This window comes from Ambystoma mexicanum, chromosome 1p (genome assembly GCF_040938575.1).
Source record: "Ambystoma mexicanum isolate Mex_15411 chromosome 1p, UKY_AmexF1_1, whole genome shotgun sequence".
In the NCBI taxonomy this organism is placed as follows: Eukaryota; Metazoa; Chordata; class Amphibia; order Caudata; family Ambystomatidae; genus Ambystoma; species Ambystoma mexicanum.
Window position 1 is genome coordinate 745,481,201 of NC_090921.1, and position 22,711 is coordinate 745,503,911.

At 51.6% G+C, this 22,711-nt stretch overlaps 1 pseudogene; it reads right to left on the bottom strand.

Moving 5' to 3' along the window:
* Positions 1-376: 376 nt before the first annotated feature.
* On the bottom strand, positions 377-3,655 carry LOC138580111 (E3 ISG15--protein ligase HERC5 pseudogene; annotated as a pseudogene).
* Positions 3,656-22,711: the final 19,056 nt, after the last annotated feature.

Genomic DNA, 22,711 nt, shown 5'->3' on the forward strand with positions numbered 1-22,711 from the left:
TGATGGCCAGTCAAAACATGCATCCTGGAGTCAGAAAACGTAACCAGACTGGTTGCAGATGCAGCCTAGTCTAGCCACGAAACAACACGTATCAAGGATTATAAGTGTGGTTACATGGCTATACTAAACTGCATTGCTTCAGCCATTCTAGCCATATCGTACTGTGACATGACATTTTGTACTTTCCATTTATGATAAAGCAAACATGATAAGTGTTACTACATGTCGAACATGTTTTCTTATTGTGGCATAGCATTTTGTATTGGCAGAGCCAGCTTGGGCATGTTTTCTTATGGTATAATTACTGGCATTATGCACAAAGCAAACATGAGTATGCTCTTATATGGGAATATTGCCATGTATAGGTGCAGCCATAAACAAAGAAGTGCAGTTTATTGTATCAGTATTTTACTATCAACTTCTGAGTAAAATGTATTAGACATCTTTTATAAAAAAAATACATATTTACAATTTACAAAATTAACCAATTCATTTAAAAAAGAAAAAAAATGTGTTGATCTTCACTATGATCCACATTTAAACAAATCCTCTGTTGTAGCCAATAGCTAGCAGCAACTTTTCAGTGAGAACTTGTTTTGTGGAGTAAGGTGGGAGGATAAGGATTTGAAAGCAGGTTTGTGTCTGTGGAAGATGATCTTCGGTTAAAGCAGCACTCGAGGTAATGGTAATCTTCATACAGTCCATTCCATAAACAGGAATGCTGTCACTTCCAATGACAAACAAGAGAAACTTTTTCTTTTCTGACAATGGCAGCTCATGGAAAACCTCCCAAAATATTCGAATAGTTGGATGGCTTGGAGTTTGCCTAAAAATACCATCATACACTGCAAGCTTTTCAAATTTATTCCAGTCATATTCTGTTTTTCCAACCATGACACCCATCAGTTCCTGGGGCTGGAAATGTTCGAGCATAGATTTCTCGCAGACTTTGTAAAACCCCCTCTTGAATTCTTCAAAAGCGACATCCACCGACTTGTTGAAAACATAGTCGACATATTTATTCACATAGTCATGTTTGTTTGAGTTATCCACTGATAAAGTACTTCCATTTGGAATTAAATCTACCCTCTCGTTGTCCCACGATGCGATAAAACAAATGTCCAAATTGTCCACAATATCATTGTGCTCATAGTCTAGAACAGACTGCAAACTCCTTCCCATGACAGGGTCCAGTTCTGCCAGGTCTTCCAGAGTGGGCTGCTGGTCTAGAAGTTTTTTGAAGAAGGCCAGTGGAAATGGAAGATGCATGCTGGGGCAGTTGAGTATTGTCAGCCCGCACAGTATTCCGAAGACCAAGTACTTTTTCAGCTCACCAGAAGGTTTGGCTGGAAACCACAATGGGGAAAACTTTTCACACTGGACAAACATTCCATACTCTGGCTGGAGAATTTCCTCAAATATATGTAAAAAAAGCACCCTTTTATTACTCTCTTGGTTAAAGGGAAACATACCATAGAATTGAACCAATAATGGGTTCCTAAGATCAGAGTCGGGTAATGTACTTAGTACTTGCAGAGTACCTTCAACCATATTATCATTGCTGACAACGAGATGCAACCACTGAAGAGTGGGCGGGGGCAATGCAATGCTTCTTTGCTTCCTGTTCGGAAACATCTGGATAAAGTCTTCAGGAATCAAAGTCTTTTGTTTGAAAGCCGTATCAATTTGAAACACATGACGCTTGGCAAGTAAGTTGAGGATAAAAGGAAACCGGCAAAATATTATGGGTCCATCAGACTCATTACAGAACTGTTGTCGTTGCAAACGATGCCATAAGGCCACATCTTTATATAAGTTTACATCTTTGCCGATTTCATTGATGTAGAATTCTTCTATCGCCAATGGATAGTTCGCCTTCATGTTTACCTTGTACAACTTCTCCAGCATTTCTAAGACAGATGTCGTGTTGAGATTGTCCTGTTTGGTAGCAATTCCACTCCTAAGCTTGTTCACCACCGCCCTTTTAAGCATCAGGACATGTTTATGCAAGAGGATGGATGAGGAAGACCACCATTTCTCCAAAATGTTCAATGAAGGCAGTCCGAGCTTGTTCACACCATTTGCAAATTCAGCAACAAGAGCGAAAGAGTCCTGGCCTTCGTGCATCAAGGAACATTCTGGAAGCAGGAGGAATATAACCAGGGCATCACAGTGATCAGGAAGCCGTGAAAGCTCTGGAATAAGGGATTTCCTCAACCAGGAACCAATCTGATTTAACACTGGTTCACAATTTGCAACTGCTTTAAAAAAGAGCGAAGCTGTTGAAATGTCAACCTCTGGTATCACTGAAGGAGCTTTACGCCGCCGTTTACCTCTGTGTTGCAAAAAACTGCCATTGACACAAGCCACGGATGAAAAAATCTGTTTAATTTCCTTTTTTGCTCTGCGCCAGTGATCAGAGCTCTCGTACTTGAGCCACCTCTCTGGCATCTCAGCTTCAATAGTGGCGATTGTTCTGTTCGTAGCCCTGTCGTCATTCTTTTCGTCCAAACTGAGCAAAACACTTAGGTTTCCTCCAGCGACAATCTTATAGCTTCTTTGTTGGATAACGTTTCCTTCGTGAATACCAATTTCTGGCAGGTCCATGGGTAGCGGTATTAACTGCTCACACATCTCTCCGTTTTCTGGCGCCCCTTCTCCTCTCGCGCCAAATAAATATACCATCCTCTGAGATGGAGCACAGGCAAGGGTGTGGTTCCTCCCACATGCCACCTGTGATACCCGCACCTTACACAGTCTTTCAACCAAACGAGGTAGGGACTGGATTATTGTGCTTTTGTGCCCAAGCTGTCCGTGTCCTCCAGCACCAAAGGTGAACAGCAGCCCGCCCTTTGACAAAACAGCTGTGTGCTCTGCGCCACAGGCAACACACTCAACACTTTTGCACTGCAGAGCTTTCACCGCAGTCGGAAGGTGTCGGTTTTCAATGTCGCCAAGTCCCAGTTGGCCAGCGCCATTATTTCCCCACGCATAGACAGTACCTGATAGAGAAAGGGCGATGTTGTGCGCACTTCCTGCCGTTATCTGCGCCAAGGGGCTGCCTCTGAGGTGTTCCACCAGTAGCGGCGTGCTCTGGCGGGGGGGTTGAAATGTGAGCCCCAGCTGGCCATGTGTATTCTGCCCCCAAGTGAAAAGCTCTCCGCCTTTTGAAAGTGCCAGGGAATGGTGATCACCGCACGCAACTTGAATGATCTGCTTGTCCTGTAAACTGGTGACTGGACGAGGCGGGAGGCTGACGACTGGGTAATCACACTCAAGGAGTCTTCCGTCGGCAGCGAGTAAAAGCATGAAGGACTCGCCACAGTGCAACGCCTCCACCCTCGCTTTTCTGAGCGTGACCAACTTGGGTTTTCTGCACGTTGTCTCTGAGGCCCCTGCGTTCTCTGTGCCACAGAGGGCCACGCTGCCATTGCTCAGCACCACGGCCAGGTGGCCCCGGCTGCAGCTCACCTGGCGGATGCCGCCCAGTTCCAAGGGGCACAGGCTCAGCTGGCAACTCTCCGCCGAGTACAACCAAAGCCTGGGAGAGGACTGCTTAGGGAGGGCAGTGGGTGCTGCCACTGTGCCGCGAGCCGGACCTCCTTTTCTAACTTTCCCCATCCTCGGCTTCTCCGCGGTGACTCCTAGTGCAGAATGTGCAACCCAGCAGGCGTGTTATAAACGCTGCCATCTGAGAGTTCGGTTTCTTTTCCCGGGAATGACGCCGTCAGGCGATCTCGACACGCGCCTGTTCCAGAGGCGGCGGCAGCACAGAAAGATGGGAAACCGAAACTAGTGTGCTGTCGGTGTAACGTCACTTTTTGCTGTCAGAAAATCCAATCAGTAGGAAAATCTGACAGGAATTGTAATGTAATTTTTTGCTACCGTCAGAAAATCCTACCGACAGCAGGCATTGGGCAAGCCACCCCGGGGTAGGAAAAAGTGACGGGTAGGAAAATCTGACAGCCTGACCTGTCATTTTGTGCTACCCGTCAGAAAATCCTACCGACAGCAGGCATTGGGCAAGCCACCCAGGGGTAGGAAAAAGTGACGGGGTAGGAAAATCTGACAGTCTAACCTGTCCTTTTTTCCCACCCGTCAGAAAATCCTACCGAGAGCAGGCATTGGGCAACCCACCCAGGGGCAGGAAAATGTGACGGGGTAGGAAAATCTGACAGGCTGACCTGTCATTTTTTCCTACCCGTCAGAAAATCCTAGCGAGAGCAGGCATTGGGCAAGCCACCCAGGGGTAGGAAAAAGTGACGGGGTAGGAAAATCTGACAGCCTGACCTGTCATTCTTTCCTACCCGTCAGAAAATCCTACCAAGAGCAGGCATTGAGAAACCCACCTAGGGGTAGGAAAAAGTGATGGGGTAGGAAAATCTGACAGCCTGACCTGTCATTCTTTCCTACCCGTCATAAAATCCTACCAAGAGCAGGCATTGAGAAACCCACCCAGGGGTAGGAAAACGTGAAGGGGTAGGAAAATCTGATAGCCCGATCTGTCATTTTTTGCTAACCGTCAGAAAATCCTACCGAGAGCAGGCATTGGGCAACCCACCCAGGGGTAGGAAAAAGGGATGGGGCAGGAAAATCTGACAGCCTGACCTGTTATTTTTTCCTACCCGTCAGAAAATCCTACCGACAGTAGGCATTGGGCAACCCACCCAGGGGTAGGAAAAAGTGACGGGGTAGGAAAATCTGACAGCCTAACCTGTCATTTTGTGCTACCCGGCAGAAAATCCTACCGAGAGCTGGCATTGGGCAACCCACCCAGGGGTAGGAAAAAGTGACAGGGTAGGAAAATCTGACAGCCTGACCTGTCATTTTTTCCTACTCGTCAGAAAATCCTACCGACAGCAGGCATTGGGCAAGCCACGTAGGGGTAGGAAAAAGTGACGGGGTAGGAAAATCTGACAGCCTAACCTGTCCTTTTTTCCCACCAGTCAGAAAATCCTACCGAGAGCAGGCATTGGGCAACCCACCCAGGGGCAGGAAAAAGTGACGGGGTAGGAAAATCTGACAGCCTGACCTGTCATTTTTTCCTACTCGTCAGAAAATCCTACCGACAGCAGGCATTGGGCAACCCACCCAGGGGTAGGAAAAAGTGACGGGGTAGGAAAATCTGACAGCCTGACCTGTCATTCTTTCCTACCCGTCAGAAAATCCTACCAAGAGCAGGCATTGAGAAACCCACCCAGGGGTAGGAAAAAGTGATGGGGCAGGAAAATCTGACAGCCTGACCTGTTATTTTTTCCTACCCGTCAGAAAATCCTACCGACATTAGGCATTGGGCAACCCACCCAGGGGTAGGAAAAAGTGACGGGGTAGGAAAATCTGACAGCCTAACCTGTCATTTTGTGCTACCCGGCAGAAAATCCTACCGAGAGCTGGCATTGGGCAACCCAACCAGGGGTAGGAAAAAGTGACAGGGTAGGAAAATCTGACAGCCTGACCTGTCATTTTTTCCTACTCGTCAGAAAATCCTACCGACAGCAGGCATTGGGCAACCCACCTAGGGGTACGAAAAAGTGACGGGGTAGGAAAATCTGACAGCCTGACCTGTCATTTTTTCCTACCCAACAGAAAATCCTACAGAGAGCAGGCATTGGGCAAGCCACCCAGGGGTAGGAAAAAGTGTCAGGGTAGTAAAATCTGACAGCCTGACCTGTCATTTTTTCCTACCCGGCAGAAAATCCTACCGAGAGCAGGCATTGGGCAACCCACCCAGGGTTAGGAAAAAGTGACGGGGTAGGAAAATCTGACAGCCTAACCTGTCATTTTGTGCTACCCTGCAGAAAATCCTACCGAGAGCAGGCATTGGGCAACCCACCCAGGGGTAGGTAAAAGTGACAGGGTAGGAAAATCTGACAGCCTGACCTGTCATTTTTTCCTACTCGTCAGAAAATCCTACAGACAGCAGGCATTGGGCAACCCACCTAGGGGTAGGAAAAAGTGACGGGGTAGGAAAATCTGACAGCCTGACCTGTCATTTTTTCCTACCCGTCAGAAAATCCTACCGAGAGCAGGCATTGGGCAAGCCACCCGGGATAGGGAAAAAGTGTCGGGGTAGTAAAATCTGACAGCCTGACCTGTCATTTTTTGCTACCTGTCAGAAAATGCTACCGAGAGCAGGGATTGGGCAACCCACCCAGGGGGAGGAAAAAGTGACAGGGTAGGAAAATCTGACAGCCTGACCTGTCATTTTTTCCTACCCGCAGAAAATCCTACCGACAGCAGGCATTGGGCAACCCACCCAGGGGTAGGAAAAAGTGACGGGGTTGGAAAATCTGACAGCCTGACCTGTCATTTTTTCCTACCCGTCAGAAAATCCTACCGAGTGCCGACATTGGGCAAGCCACCCAGGGTAGGAAAAAGTGTCGGGGTAGGAAAATCTGACAGCCTGACCTGTCATTTTTTGCCACTCGTCAGAAAATCCTACAGACAGCAGGCATTGGGCAACCCACCTAGGGGTAGGAAAAAGTGACGGGGTAGGAAAATCTGACAGCCTGACCTGTCATTTTGTGCTACCCGTCAGAAAATCCTACCGAGAGCAGGCATTGGGCAACCCACCCAGGGGTAGGAAAAAGTGACAGGGTAGGAAAATCTGACAGCCTGACCTGTCATTTTTTCCTACCCGTCAGAAAATCCTACCGACAGCAGGCATTGGGCAACCCACCCAGGGGTAGGAAAAAGTGACGGGGTAGGAAAATCTGACAGCCTGACCTGTCGTTTTTTCCTACCCGTCAGAAAATCCTACTGAGAGTAGGCATTGGGCAACCCACCCAGGGGTCGGAAAAAGTGACGGAGTAGGAAAATCTGACAGTCTGACCTGTCATTTTTTCCTACCCGTCATAAAATCCTACCGAGAGCAGGCATTGGGCAAGCCACCCAGTGGTAGGAAAAAGTGACGGGGTAGGAAAATCTGACAGCCTGACCTGTCATTTTGTGCTACCCGTCAGAAAATCCTACCGAGAGCAGGCATTGGGCAACCCACCCAGGGGTAGGAAAAAGTGACAGGGTAGGAAAATCTGACAGCCTGACCTGTCATTTTTTCCTACCCGTCAGAAAATCCTACCGAGAGCAGGCATTGGGCAAGCCATCCAGAGGTAGGAAAAAGTGTCGGGGTAAGGCAATCTGACAGACTGACCTGTCATTTTTTGCTACCTGTCAGAAAATCCTACCGAGAGCAGGCATTGGGCAACCCACCCAGGGGTAGGAAAAAGTGACAGGGTAGAAAAATCTGACAGCCTGACCTGTCATTTTTTCCATCAGAAAATCCTACCGAGAGCAGGTATTGGGCAAGCCACCCAGAGGTAGGAAAAAGTGTCGGGGTAGGAAAATCTGACAGCCGACCTGTCATTTTTTGCTACCTGTCAAAAAATCCTACCGACAGCAGGCATTGGGCAACCCACCCAGGGGTAGGAAAAAGTGACGGGGTAGGAAAATCTGACAGCCTGACCTGTCATTTTTTCCTACCCATCAGAAAATCCTACTGAGAGCAGGCATTGGGCAACCCACCCAGGGGTAGGAATAAGTGACAGGGTAGGAAAATCTGACAGCCTAACCTGTCATTTTTTCCTACCCGTCAGAAAATCCTACCCAGAGCAGGCATTGGGCAAGCCACCCAGGGGTAGGAAAAAGTGACGGGGTAGGAAAATCTGACAGCCTGACCTGTCATGTTGTGCTACCCGTCAGAAAATCCTACCGAGAGCAGGCATTGGGCAACCCACCCAGGGGTAGGAAAAAGTGACGGGGTAGGAAAATCTGACAGCCTGACCTGTCATTTTTTGCTACCTGTCAGAAAATGCTACCTAGAGCAGGCATTTGGCAACCCACCCAGGGGTAGGAAAAAGTGACGGGGTAAGACAATCTGACAGCCTGACCTGTCATTTTTTGCTACCTGTCAGAAAATCCTACCGAGAGCAGGCATTGTGCAACCCACCGAGGTGTAGGAAAAAGTGGCAGGGTAGAAAAATCTGACAGCCTGACCTGTCGTTTTTTCCGTCATAAAATCCTACCGAGAGCAGGCATTGGGCAAGCCACCCAGGTGTAGGAAAAAGTGTCGGGGTAGTAAAATCTGACAGCCGACCTGTCATTTTTTGCTACCTGTCAGAAAATGCTACCGAGAGCAGGGATTGGGCAACCCACCCAGGGGTAGGAAAAAGTGACGGGGGTAGGAAAATCTGACAGCCTGACCTGTCATTTTTTCCTACCCGTCAGAAAATCCTACCGAGAGCAGGCATTGGGCTAGCCACCCAGGGGTAGGAAAACGTGACGGGGTAGGAAAATCTGACAGCCTGACCTGTCATTTTTTTCTACCCGTCAGAAAATCCTACCGAGAGCAGGCATTGGGCAAGCCACCCAGGGGTAGGAAAAAGTGTCGGGGTAGGAAAATCTGACAGCCTGACCTGTCATTGTTTGCTAACCGTCAGAAAATCCTACAGAGAGCAGGCATTGGGCAAGCCACCCAGGGGTAGGAAAAAGTGACGGGGTAGGAAATTCTGACAGCCTGACCTGTCATTTTTTCCTACCCGTCAGAAAATCCTACCGAGAGCAGGCATTGGGCAACCCACCCAGGGGTAGGAAAATATGACAGCCTGACCTATCATTTTTTCCGTCACGAGTTTATGGAAACAATTCTTCTTTTTCCAGTTTGATGACATACCCAAGTAGATTGAAACCTCTCCCGATGCAAGATCCTCACGGAGCTCGGTGGAGGTTTCCGAATGCCCAGCCAGCGTGTGTGTGCCGAGGGAGCAATGTTCAAGGCGCTTTAGGAAGAAGCAGCCTATAGAGAGATGGGGGCATTGCTTAAAGAGTCGGGGACTGAGACCCTGTGAGTTTCCGGCAGTATGCTGTCACACGTGGGTGGGGTGCAGAGTGCCCTCTTATGGCAGCCCAAACACTGATGTGCTTTCTTCAAAGAGGCATTTTATTTTCAAGTAATTTCTTAATGGGGGCGGGCATGTTAATGGCAAAATGAGGAAAACAGATTATTGTGTAAATATAGACTGGGGTGTGAGAAAATCACCCCTCCAACAAAAGGGCCCTGCCTCTCTGATTTTCGATCCTGATGAGACCCCCGGCCCAGCCCAGATCCCCCATGAATGAGGGTCTTGTGGAACGCCAGGCGCCCCCTCCCTTCTCCCTGACATCAGCATGCTTTGCCCTGCCCGCCTCATGTTACTGCTGGGCGAGATGGCTCATCCGGGCAGCACTGAGCCTTGACCACATCAAACAAGATCTAAGGCGGGGGCACCACCTCACCCACGCCCTGGGCAGGTGTAAAATGGCTGAGGTGTATAGACCCTGCCCTAAGCGCCCCCTTCCCTGCCCCTACTGCTTTCCTCTGTACAAAGATGCCTCTGCTATTTCGGCTGCCCTGGCCCCACTATTTAACTGTAAGTCATGACTGAGCATGTGCACGCACTGCACACTTTATTTAGTATTCATTTTTTGCAGTTACATAGCGCTACAGGCTTCTGAGCGCTGCTCATTACCAACAGAGTATGGTGCTCATGTATTTACCTCAGCAGGTTAAACATCAAAGCTTTCTCTGAATACAGAATATGAGGGAGGAAACCTGGGCATGTACTGCAGTGGGGGCGGGGAGGGGGGTTAGCGGATGATGCGAGCATGCGTGCATGTGGGAAAGAGCCCAAGGGGACATGGGGAAACATCCACATGGGCTGAGAGGCCAATGTGGGCATGTCTGCATAAAGACTGGTGCAGCAGAGGTCCACTAATGGCAGCGTTCTCTCTGGCCATTTTATGGTCACAGTAGAAAGAGCTTCCTGGGGGGCAAGAGGGGCTGGGGGTGGGTAGGGACACACACAAACATCACAGAGGCAATATGCCCTGGTCTTTCTACAGCAAAAGTCCAACCATGGAAGTGACTTTTGAATAAGTTGCCATAAGTAAGCAAAATGGGAAACAAAACCAAATGTAAGTTATTTAAGAACAAACTTACCTGGAAAGGCAGCAGCAGTACTACTCAGGGACCCTACACCTTTCACCGTTCAAGTCAGCAAACAAAGAGGGCTACTACACCCAAACCTGTGCATATAAGCATTTCCCTGCCTCCCACTATCCAGCCTTGCCTCTGGATAGCCCGTCACACCTTGCCCCGGTATTCGGCCAATGTCCTTCTGCCTCCTGCCATCCTCTTCACCCCAGCATGCCCTCCCTTTTATCACACTCTCCCATTTGCCAGGCGGCCCTTCCCCTTGGAGCTGCCTGCATCCTTTCCCCCCAAGCCGGTGAATCTCCATGGCTGGTGTTAGGTGTGGGGGCCACCAAGAGGCCAATGTGGACAGGTCTGCATACAGACTGGTGCAGCAGAGGTCCACTGCACACTGTTAGTATTCATTTCTGCATTTACATAGCGCTAAAGGCTTCTGCATTTTGGAGCTCGTAGTGTTTATTATATGTCAAATTTAATATGGAACTCCAAGTTCCAGGGTGCAACGCGCGGTTGGCTCAAATTATAGGATCGTCCGACCATTTCATACACCATGAGGTGAAACTGTACGATTTGGTCACAGAACAAGTGTGTTGATAATTGTCCAGTAATCAGGGAATCTGCAAAGAGAAAGATGTTTTTGGAGGGGACACCATTGTGTTACCTGACTGGCATACTTTTGTGTTCTTCGATTATGTTTGAGCCGGGATCATGACCTAATCCCATTGAACGTTAAATAATGAACAATGTGCGCATAACTTTTTGTTTCCTCTTCCTGGCAAGATAGCTCTGGGAGCTAATGCACCCCCTACAAGCGATCAGCTAGCAACCACCTGGTCGTGCAGTCACATCATGTCAGGGTGCACAATGTTCAACTCTTCTTAATTCATTCCAGAAACATTTATCACAACTGTTACAATGCCCAGTGCCTGTCACAACAATTCTTAATTAATATCACGCTTCATTGCACCCAGAGTTTGTGTTCTATCTATGCTGTGCCCTGTCTACTGGCGCTGAAATTGCTCGCACACCAGTCTCCTACCTCTGTTTACTGCCCTAAATCCCTTAGCCTTGTGCCTGAACCATTGGACAACCTACGCCATTCACCACAAGGCGTTTGAGACATGCTTGACCTGCGGGTTGGGAGCCATTGTGCAATGTTTTATGTGCTCCCTTATGGGGGTACCCCACCAAATGCATTCTGGTATCTGTGGCGTGCTAACTATTGCAGTAAACAGAAGTTGGGTCAGTGCTGTGCTGGGTTGTGCCAGGATTGGTGGAGGCTATGCTGTGGTGACCTAGGTGAGTGGGCATTGTGGCGAGTGAGCTGCGGTGGGTCAGTGCTGTGCTCTGCGTGGTTGAGGTGCTGGCTTGATCTGGGGCATGTTGGGTGCCAGGTCTAAGCTAGAGAGGAAGGGTGGAGTGCTTGGAGGCGCTAGGGTTGGTGGAGGAGGTCCTACAGGGAGCTGGTTTGGGCGCAGCGTTGTGGTGAGTGGGCTGCTGGGCTGTGCTAATGTGGTTGCAAAGGGCCTCATTACATGTTTGGTTTTCATTCATTGGCCCCTATTTTTCATTACCATTATCACCACTTGGCTCCATGAGTGCACCATGGGATTACAAGTGATGGTAAAGTTGTGTAGTTCCCCGTGTGTGTAGTGCACAGGGCTCCATGGAGATTTGTGGTGGATTTACCTCTGGCGGATTTGTTGCTGGAGGTAAATCCTCCACTTTATATCCAAATGTATAATTCAGTGTTTTGTGAAAAATGGCAGTAATTCTGCTACCAACCAAAAAGGTGGCAGTAATGGAATTACCACTTTTGGACGTATTTTATTTATTTATTTATTTGTTTGTAAGGCGCTGAAAGCCCACGGGCATCGGGGCGCCACATGAAGACGGTAACAAACATATAATAGACAGACTAGACAAAACAAAGCACAAGACGCTTAACATGTCAAGAACAAGTAGAGGCAGGTACTACTCGTGGATGTTTAGTTCATTTAAATAAAAAGGTTTTCAATTGCTTTCGGAATCTGAGGAGGTTAGATTCAACACTCAGGCTCAGCGGCAGTTTGTTCCAGTGGAGAGCGGCCCAGTTTGGAAAGGCTCTGCCCAAACCGTTTCCTTTCCTGTGGAGATTAGTTGTAATGAGTCCTTGGGCCTCAGATCTAAGGGAGCGGGTTGGAATGTAGCCCACAATCTTAGCCTTAAGGTAAGCTGGTGCTTTACCGTATAGGCACTTGTGTGTGTGTCATTGATTTGAACATTACGCGGTCTTCTACCTTTAGTCAATGTAGTTTCTTCCTTGCCTCACTGACATGATCAGATTTATTTTTATACTTGATTATACGCAGAGTATGATTCTGAATGTGCTGGAATTTAGTTAGACATTGTTTACTTGCACCCAATTGTAGGGTGTTGCCGTAGTCCCGTTAAGAAAGTATGGTCGCTCTGGCTATGGGAGCGCAGTTAGATTCATTGAGTACCGGTCTGATGGCTTTTAGTAATCTCAAGCAGTAAGCACAATTTTTGCACACATAGAAGTCTTGAGCGTCTGAACTCAGGGAAGCCTCCAGTGTCATGCCCAGGGTTTTGACACTAGTCACTACTTGGATGTGGGACTCTTTTATCGTGAAAGACTCGTAGCTGGATGGTAGTTTGGCCGTGCCACTGAACTTGTAATGAGGCACTTAAAGTGTGCTGCTTTTCGCTCAGTTGTGTGTGTGTTGTGCTTGATCGAGCTATGGGATGCTTGTGTGTGCCATGGGATGCTTGTGTGAGGTATGGGATGCGTGTGTGAGCTAGGGGATGCTTGTGTGAGCTAGGGTTTGCTCGGTTGATGCAGTGGACGGGCATCAAGAAGATGCAATCTAGGGTGGTGTGTGATGTCTTGAGAGAAGCCTGTACTGGGATCTAATTGGGTGCTTGGCTATACAGCTCGGGTGAGCTTATGTGGGTGGGTGGGCTGCTGGGGTGAGCTAGGCTGGGTGGGTGCTGTGCTGGGGTGAGTTACGGTGGGCTGCTTGGATGAGCCACAGTGACGTTGTTATTTGCTCTAGTGTCCTAGGGTGGGTGGGTGATGTGCTGTGATAAGCTATGTAAGCTTGTTCAAATGCTCGGTGGCTAGGTTAAGTGGGCTGGGTGCTGGTATGAGCTTAGGTCCAGTGGGATGATGAGGTGAATTAGGGTAGGTGGGTGGGATTGTTGGGAATAGCTCTGGTGGGTGTGGGGCTAGGGTGAACTAGGATGGATGGTTTGCTGGGGTGAATTAGGATCGGCATGCTAGTCTGTGTCATGCTAGGCTGGGGCAGTTTGCTGGTGTGAGCTACGGTCGGTGGATGTTGTACCTGATGAGCTAGGTGGGTGGGTGCTGTGTTGTGGTGAGCTAGAGTGAGTGGCTAGGGGCTGAGATGAGTTCAAATGCGCACATTGTTGGCGGAGCTTATGGTGGATCGGATGCTCGGTCAACGGGATGCTTTGGTGAGCTTGAGTTGACAGATGGGGTGCTATAGTGATCTTGTGCTGGAGTGATCTAGGGTGCAGGGGGTGTTGCTAAGGGCTAGAGGAGGGTGGGTGTACTGCATAGGTGAGCTCAGGCGGGTAGATTGTATGCTAGTAAGAGTTAGGGTAAGTGGAATGTTTTTTTTGTGGTGATCTATGTTGTGAGCTAGGGTGGGTGGTGAGCTGGAGAGAGGAAAGGTCAGGAGTGTACTAATGCAAGCTGGGATTGGTGTGTGGATTGGTTTGCTGAGGCAGTTTATGTTGCCCTGGGTGAGCTACAATAAGTATTGTGCCAGGGCAAGCTAGACCAGGAGGTTTATGTACTGGAGGGAGCTAGAGTGGATATGTATTGTGCAGGGATTAGTTAGGGTAGATGGGTGGCGTGCTGCGGAGAGCTAGGGTGGGTCGGTTTTATGCTGGGGAGCTAGGGCAGGGTGACGTTGTTGGGTAAGCTTGTGTGGGATGAGGCAAAGTGGTTTGTTGAAGTTTGGTGGGGTGTGTGAGGTCGGGTGAGGTATGAGGGAGGTTGTGTGATGGGGAGAATGGGGCGCTGGGGTGAACTCATGTTTTCTGGGGGGCTTTGGCAGTGGTTGGATAGGTGGGCTGCTGAGATGAGCTATGTTGAATAAGTTGTGCTTGTTTTTATTGCATTTGCATTGTGGTGAATGCTTGGCTGAGCTAAGGTTCCTGGGTGTGGTAGGTTGTGCTGGGGTGAGGTAGGCTTGCTGGGGTGAGCTAGGGTTTGCTAGGGTGCACAAGGATGGTTGGGGTGCTGGGGTGAGCCGCATGGTTTGCAGTGATGTAGCCGGGCTGGGAGTGATCAGGGTGGCATAGGGTATGGGGTGGGCTAGGGTATGGGAGTGAGCTTGGGTGGGTTCTTAGGGTGTGTGTGTTGGTGTGATGCTGCAACCATCAGGGGGGATTCTAGGTGAGGAAGGGTGGGTAGTGGGTTAGGTGTGATCCTGGGGTAGCAAGTGTGGGTGAGCTATTGAGATGCTTGGGTGAGCTTGGGTGGGTGGACTCCTGGGGTGAGGTCTGGGTGGGTTGCTGGGGCACGCTGGGTTGGGTGGGTGGTGTGTTACTGTGAGGTGACCTAACGTGTGTGAGTGGGGTGTTGGGATGAACTATGGTGTTCTGGGGCTAGTTATGAAAAATGGGTTGTTGTGCCTGGATGAGCTAGGGTAGGTGGGTATTGTGCTAGGGTAAGCTAGGACTCTTAAGCGTATGTGCTATTGTTAGCCTAGGTGGGACGATCGAGGGTTGCTCGGAGGTATGCTGTGTCAAGTTACGGTGGGAGGCAGTGAGATTGAATGACTATACCGTGCTGGGGATGAGGTAGGATGGGTCGTTTGAGGTGTTCTGGGGTAAGTTTTGTTGGGTGTGCAGGTTGGTGTTTTGAGCCAAACCAGGGTTGGTAGCATGCTGGCACGACATGGCGTGGGTGTGTTTGTGTGAGGTAAGGTGAATGGGTGGTGGGCTGTGGTGAGTTAGGGTCTGTGCATGTTGGGTGAAGCGGTACGGTAAGGATGTGTGGGATGAAGTAAAAGAGAGTTTAGCTTTGGTGAGTGGATGGAGTGGGCAAGGTGGTGGGTTAAGGGTGGCTGGGGTAATGTTGGTGAGGAAGCGGGCTGAGGTAGAGTGGGTGGGTTATGTGGGTGGTATGGGGAGGTTGGGTGGCGTGAGCTGTTGTGCTGCTGTGAGCTAGGGTTGTGGTGGGTGGCAAAGGTGCTTGGATAGTTCATTGATGAGGTGAGCTTGAGGGTGTGGGTTGTAGAGATGGAGCAAACCAGGGTGGGTGGTGTTCTGTGCTGAGGTGCACGATATGTGTTTAGGTGGAGTGCTGGAAGATGCTAGGGTGGGGTGGGCATTATTATTAGGGTGGTTGTGTCCTTTAAGCACTGCTTCCAGGGGAAAGCAAGGCATCAACTTTCGGCACACTCCACCCCATGCCTTCACAGGGCAGCATGAGGCCATTTGGTTTGAGTCTCTCTTAACATGGCTTCACTGTGTTCTGTTATTTCAGTGAGCCTGGCTCACATCAAGTTACAGAAACTGCACCCTTGGGACCCCACAAACACAGGCACACCGCATTCCTGCTGTCAATAAATCCTATCCTTTAAGCCTGTGTGATAGTGTGATAGGCAGACTCTCCCTGGTGCAGGCCCCCACTGTGTAGTGTACCCAGGCTTTGGCTCAATGCGATCACTAGAGCTGGAAGGGCTGGGGCTACTGCTGGGCACAGCCCGTGTGATTGGCGGGCTCTCCCTGGAGCTGCTGCCAGTGCAGGTCCCCACTGTGTAGTGTATCCAGGCTTCTGCTCAATGCGATCACTAGAGCTGGAAGGGCCGGGGCTACTGCTGGGCTCAATGCGATCACTAGAGCTGTAAGGGCTGGAGCTACTGCTGGTCACAGCCCGTGTGATAGGCGGGCTCTCCATGGAGCTGCTGCCAGTGCAGGTCCCCACTGTGTAGTGTATCCAGGCTTCGGCTCAATGCGATCACTAGAGCTGGAAGGGGTGGGGCTACTGCTAGGCACAGCCCGTGTGATAGGCGGGCTCTCCATGGAGCTGCTGCCAGTGCAGGTCCCCACTGTGTAGTGGACCCAGGCTTCGGCTCAATGCAATCACTAGAGCTGAAAGGGCTGGAGCTACTGCTGGGCTCAATGCGATCACTAGGGCTGGAAGGGCTGGGGCTACTGCTGGGCACAGCCTGTGTGATAGGCGGGCTCTTCCTGGAGCTGCTGCCAGTGCAGGTCCCCACTGTGTAGTGTACCCAGGCTTCGGCTCAATGCGATCACTAGAGCTGGAAGGGCTGGGGCTATTGCTGGGCACAACCTGTGTGATAGGTGGGCTCTCCCTGGAGCTGCTGACAGTGCAGGTCCCCACTGTGTAGTGTACCCAGGCTTCGGCTCAATGCGATCACTAGAGCTGGAAGGGCTGGGGATACTGCTGGGCTCAATGCGATCACTAGAGCTGGAAGGGCTGGGGATACTGCTGAGCTTAATGCGATCTCTAGAGCTGGAAGGGCTGGGGCTACTGCTGGGGCTACTGCTGGGCACAGCCCGTGTGATAGGCAGGCTCTCCATGGAGCTGCTGCCAGTGCAGGTCCCCACTGTGTAGTGTATCCAGCAGTGGCAGATTTAAGGCAAAGGGCCACGTGGGGAGCACCTGGTGTGGGCCCTAGGTGGGCGGGTCATGGAGGTGGAGCTTTGGGTGGGCGGAGTTAAGTGTGGTCACAAGAGCAGGACGATGGGAAAGAGGGGCGAGGGAGACAGAGAGGGGCAAGGGAGAAGTGAGATGAAGGGATGAGAACGAAGGAGAAAGAAATATAAGTAAAGACAGGGAGGCTGGGAGAGGTAGTAAGTATAAAGTAAGTAAAGAGAAAGAAAGATGGAACATAGGATGGAAGAGGAAGTCGTGGGGGAAGGGCGATGGAGTTAGAGAAGAACACAGGTCAGAGAATGCTAGAGAAACAGATGAAAAACGAGATAGGGCGATGGAGGGGAAGGGAGAATAAGGCGGGCAGGACAAGAAAGATAGAGAAACACACTCAGTTAGAGAGCCACAGAGGTAACGAGGTGGGCCCCTGAGGGCAGCCTGTGTGCTGCAGGGGAGCCGTGCAGCTGCTATACGCAGTGCTGCGGTCCTCTGAGCCGGGCCCTGAGTCTCTGACTTACCGGGCCAGGGATGGTCCCTCTCCTGGGGATTCCTTTGGGGCAGCCCCCAACTTCAGGGCGCACATCAGTGCAGATGGCACTGTTCGGGCCGCAGCCTGTGTTCACTCCATCCAGCCAAAGGCAGGCATTTCCCTTCACTGGTGCAGGTCGTGATGGGGGAGTGGGAGGCTTTCTCATTCATGACTGTCCCCAGCTCAGGGTGCTTTTCACAAGAAAAGCCCACCAAGAATGTTGTCCCCTTCACGGCTTCGGACTGTAGTGTAGCGCCTAGGGAAGGAAACCGCGGCGCTAGCGAATAAGGCAAGAAACTTGGCCCATACTTGGTGTCCTGCCTCCAACACAGCCAACAAGTAACTCATACCTGGTGGCCTGCCTCCCCATTCCCAAAATAACAAACGCACACCCTGAACAGTTCTGCTCTTCTTTCACAATTTTAGGCTAAAGTTTTGACACTGTGAAAGAAGGGCAGAACAAACGCACACACGACACAACTCGAACTGGAGTGACATCACAACAGAAAGGGCCTTTTGCTTTGTGGAAGGGGTGAGGCCTGGGACAGGGGCCCCGTCGCCATTTGTCTGCCTGGCGACCGTTAGATCCGCCTCTGGTATCCAGGCTTTTGCTCAATGCGATCACTAGAGCTGGAAGGGCTGGGGCTACTGCTGGGCACAGCCTGTGTGATAGGCGGGCTCTCCCTGGAGCTGCTGCCAGTGCAGGTCCCCACTGTGTAGTGTATCCAGGCTTCGGCTCAATGTGATCACTAGAGCTGGAAGGGCTGGGGCTACTGCTGGGCTCAGCCCGTGTGAAAGGCGGGCTCTCCCTGGAGCTGCTTCCAGTGCAGGTCCCCACTGTGTAGTGTATCCAGGCATCGGCTCAATGCGATCACTAGAGCTGGAAGTGCACTTCATGCAGCTGCTGCCAGTGCAAGTCCCCAAATATGTACGTGTATGTGAACATTATCACGTAAATAATGCACTTAGTTCACATACACATACATTTTTGATGCATTCTTTAATATGTTTTGCACATTTAGTGCTTACTAGAATCCTGTGAGCCTATAAAACAAAGTGTCCGCTGGATTCAGGTTCCTTCGTCTGCTGGGTTTGTGCTTTTTAAGTCCGTTTTGGAGTTGCTAGTGACACGGCTTCCCCGTATTCTGTTATTTTAGCAAGCCTGGCTCTCCTCAAGTTAAACATATAGCACCCCCGGGACCCCAGAAAGACAGGCACACCACATTCCTGGTGTCAAAAAATCCTATCCGTTAAGTAATGACTGAGCATGAGCACGCATGCTCAGTCAGCAGGATAGGATTTTCTGACACATAGCAAAAAGTGACGTTACACCGGCAGCCTAGAAGCGAAACCAGAAGATACCCCAGCGCTCAGCAGAGGGGGCGAGTTCATGAACATGTGTTTATACCGACAACCCGGAATGGCAAACATTGCGGTGAAAGAAAGGCATCATGAAAATGCGTTGAGAAATGCTCCTGCCTGTTGCGGGCTACCTCCGGTCTCCGGGGCAGCCCACAGACGTTGTCGGTATCACCTGACAAGATAGGCGCGCCAGGGAACAGCCGGCGAACCTGGAGTAGGGGAGCACCCTACGGCGCCCGGTGTCACTGGGCACAAGCCTCACAGTGTGGGGGTGTCACCCCCAGTCTCCCACAGCCGCAGCTCCGAGGGCACTCGGGCCACGCTGCACAAGCGGCCACGACCACGTGGCAGGCCCACAACCCACAAATGCACAGACACGAGTTTCCACTTCCTGGGGCTCTGCTGCTCTGCCCTTGCGGTGCCAGCAGAGCCCCTTTTATTATTACAGCGTCATGAGGCAGTCATGACACGCACGCAGCGGGAGCCACTAGACCAACACACACACAACATCCCTCCTTTATTATAAACAAAATAAACAAAACCCCACTGCAAACTGGAACTCTCTACTGGGTCACACGCGGTGCATTCTAGTCCGGGCACCCACCGTGCCACTACATCATCACAGCAAACATTGGGTGCATTCTAGTCTGAGCACCTCTTAACGGTTATTAACACTTAACCGTTTACCACTGGAAACCAACAGGTGTGTTCTAGTCCGCACACCATAGGGCCCGACAACGGGCTGTGGGAGCTCAGAAGATTCACGGATCAGACTGGCCACCGGTGCCGCTGCTGGACAAGAATATATTCTCTTCGGACTCCTACTCCCCCATATCATACAGTGCTTCTCAGGGACCCTCCGCCACCTGGACCGCCGCCACCTTGGGGGTCTTTCTCCCCTTCGCCTCATTCCCCCCTGATGCCCCCACCATGCCGGCTGGGGCTGGAGCGAGACACACTCGTGGGAAGTGATCTCCTTTCCTGCACCTTCCACAGATTTGTCCTATTGCCGGGCAGTCCTGCGGGTGTGGAAGATCCCACCCACACTGATGACATATTGTGGCATTGGGGTCTCTCCTCGGCCAGTCTCCCCTCATCATTACTCTTCCTCCTGGCCACCTGCCGACAGCCGCCACCTCCTCAACCTTCACTCGCTGCCTGGGGACCTCCATCTTTAGGTGGTGTCTAGAGGAGTCCATGACCGAGGCCCGCACCTCCGCCAGTTCCTGGCCCCGGCCAAGCTCCAATATTTGATCGAGGGTCAGCGCAGGGTCCCTCAGAACCTGCTTGCGCAGTTTGGTGGAGCTGCAGCCGTAGATGATCTGCGCCCGGATCTCGTCCTCCTCGAAATTCCCCAGGGCACAGGACAGTGCAATTCCGCGCAGCTTCCCGTGGAAGGCATCGAGGCTTTCCACTTCCTCCTGCCTCGCACACCTCATCCTGAACCGTTCATAGTCCCTGTTGACCATGGGTCTGAAATGCTCGTTCAGGGCTGCGATGGCTGCGTCGTATGACTGATCTCGGGGCCTTAATGTCTTAAACAGCCTCTGAACGGCCAGTCCGGCAGAGTATAGGAGTGTTGGACGTTTGGCTGCGTCTTTGATCTCCATTGCCGCGAAGTACAGCTCCAGGTTCTGCACCCAGGCCACCCACCGGGCCCCCAGACTTGCCAGCGCACCCAGGACATCGAAATAGGGTATTGGTGCCAGCTGACCCCGACATACTCCCTCGTCGTCCGACATGCTGAATGCAGGTGAGGATGCCGGGTGCAATCACCGGTGTTAATGGGTGCCTGTCGTGGCTGGTGACAAACAGGGTGTCCCGACCACAATGTTCACCACTTTGAATGCGCACGTTCTTCCTGCCCAGGGGCGCACGAGCACTCCAGGTGGAGCCGCAACCCCCAGGGCTTGGCACAAATGCGGCCTGTGGAGGGGGAATGTCCGTTTCCTGGGCCCTTCCAAGTTCTCTCCCTCCTTGGGGCAGCCCAGCCAGTCACGAGGCCCACACTTGAAAAACTTTTTTTTTTTCTTGTAGGCCCATATGTGGAAGGACTTTCCTATACTTCCAGCTAGGCCGTTCACCACGGCGGCCCGGGCGTGGGAATCCCTCTTTCAGGCTCTGCAGGTGAAGCAGGGACCAGGCCTCGCCCCCTTTCCTTTGTTTGCGGGGCTCGCAGGTAGGCCACGCCCCTTCTCGCTCTTCCCCCAAAGCAGGCCTTCTGATGAGGCTCGCAGGCGAGTCGCAGGCCGGAGCTCCAGGCCACGCCCCTTTCCTTTGTTCGCAGTCCGGGCCCCCTCCAGCTCCCACCACGGGCCAAACACCACCCGCTTATTGTGCTCCACCGGGCGGGACGGTTGCCCTGTGCTCGTCCAGCTGCGCGACTCCCGCCTTCCGCAGCACCGCCACGGGCACCAGGTGACCAGCACAGGAGGACCGCAGCAGGTCCCGGGGCCACCCGCAATCTTGCAGCCACCACGTGCCTCTCCTACACGGCCGCCGATTGCGGCCATGTGCGCGGGTCCGTTCTTCCGCCCACCACAATCACCAGCTGGCGGGCGCAACCTCGTTGCCATTGTTGTGGGCTGCCTCCGGTCTCCGGGGCAGCCCACAGACGTTGTCGGGATCACCCAACAAGATAGGCGTGCCTGGGAACAGCCGGCGAACATGGAGTAGGGGAGCACCCTACGGCGCCCGGTGTCACCGGGCACAAGCCTCACAGTGTGGGGGTGTCACACCCAGTCTCCCACATCCGCGGCTCCGAGGGTGCTCGGGCCGCGCTGCACAAGAGGCCACGACCACGTAGTAGGCCCACAACCCACAAATGCACAGACACGAGTTTCCACTTCCTGGGGCTCTGCTGCTCTGCCCTTGCGGTGCCAGCAGAGCCCCTTTTATTATTACAGCATCATGACGCAGTCATGACACGCACGCAGCGGGAACCACTAGACCAACACACACACAACACTGCCTCCCAGTGATGTGAAGTGCCTACAATGCACTATTGGATTGGTTCATGTGTTACCTATAAAATCCGAATGGAAACTCTCAGATATTTTAGCCAGATTTTCACAGAAAGTGTGCAGTATAATGCACCATTTACCCAATTATTCAAAACATTTTCTCGGCTGGTTGGCGGGGGGTTAGGGGGGTAACCCCCAAACCTCTCTTGGTTTTGGCTCCCAACCTATGCTAGGCCGTTCATGCTTATTTGTGGAAAATATGGACACCCCTTCAATTAAAAGAATCACCAGATGCCAGAGGCTGAGCTTGTCCCGAACGGGTTGGTCGACGTCCCTTCACCAATTATGGTGAGTAATTCCTGTGTACATAGTCATTAAACAACTTAAGCAACAGGACACTGAGATGCACATGATCTCAGTGTGTGTCACCCCTCCTGGGGGCATCCCTACAAAATATCCCCACCAAAAATATCACTGTACGCATGGCCGTTTGTCTCACCATAGGCGATATTTTTGGGGGGGCTAATTTGTGGGAGCGGGGGTGTCCCCAGCACATTTTAAAATAATGCAGGGTTGCGGGTGTGTCCCCCGCAGGGTCCATGGGTCCATATCGCCACAAAAATATGATGATATTTTTGTATCCCAATATTTTTGCGGGGATATTAACACATGGAACCCTCCTGGGAGCATGGTATCTCCCAGGGCTCATGGCCATGTCACATGTCAGTGACCATGTGACCAAAACAATAAAAGGGATGAGCCAGTTCCCGCTCGTCAGTCGCTCCAACCTGACTCCTGCCTGCTGTGTGTGTCCTTGTCTGCAGCGCGATGCGTAGTAGGCAGAGGGCCTGCTGCTGCAGGGCCCTCCACCATGACAGTGCCCTGCTGGGCAACGCTGTCTGTGATGCCCCCCCCTATGTAAGCAGAGCCCCTGCTGGGCAACTCTTTATGGAGGTGCCGATGCCCCTGCTGGCCAACTCCTTCGCCATGGAAGAGCCTGTGTGCTCACGGGCTGACATGGTGCCCCCTGTCCTGCGATGTCAGCTGGGTGCCCCCAGCAAGTCCCCAGGCTGGCCTGGGAGCCTTTGGGCCAGCCCATAACTTGGCAGGCATACGTGTTTGCTGGGTGCCTCCAGCGATGGATGGACTGGCCTGCGTGACCGCAGGTCCAGTCGCAACAGTTAGGATAAGCAGAGCTGGGATGTTATTATGGGGAGGGGTAGAACAACATTGTC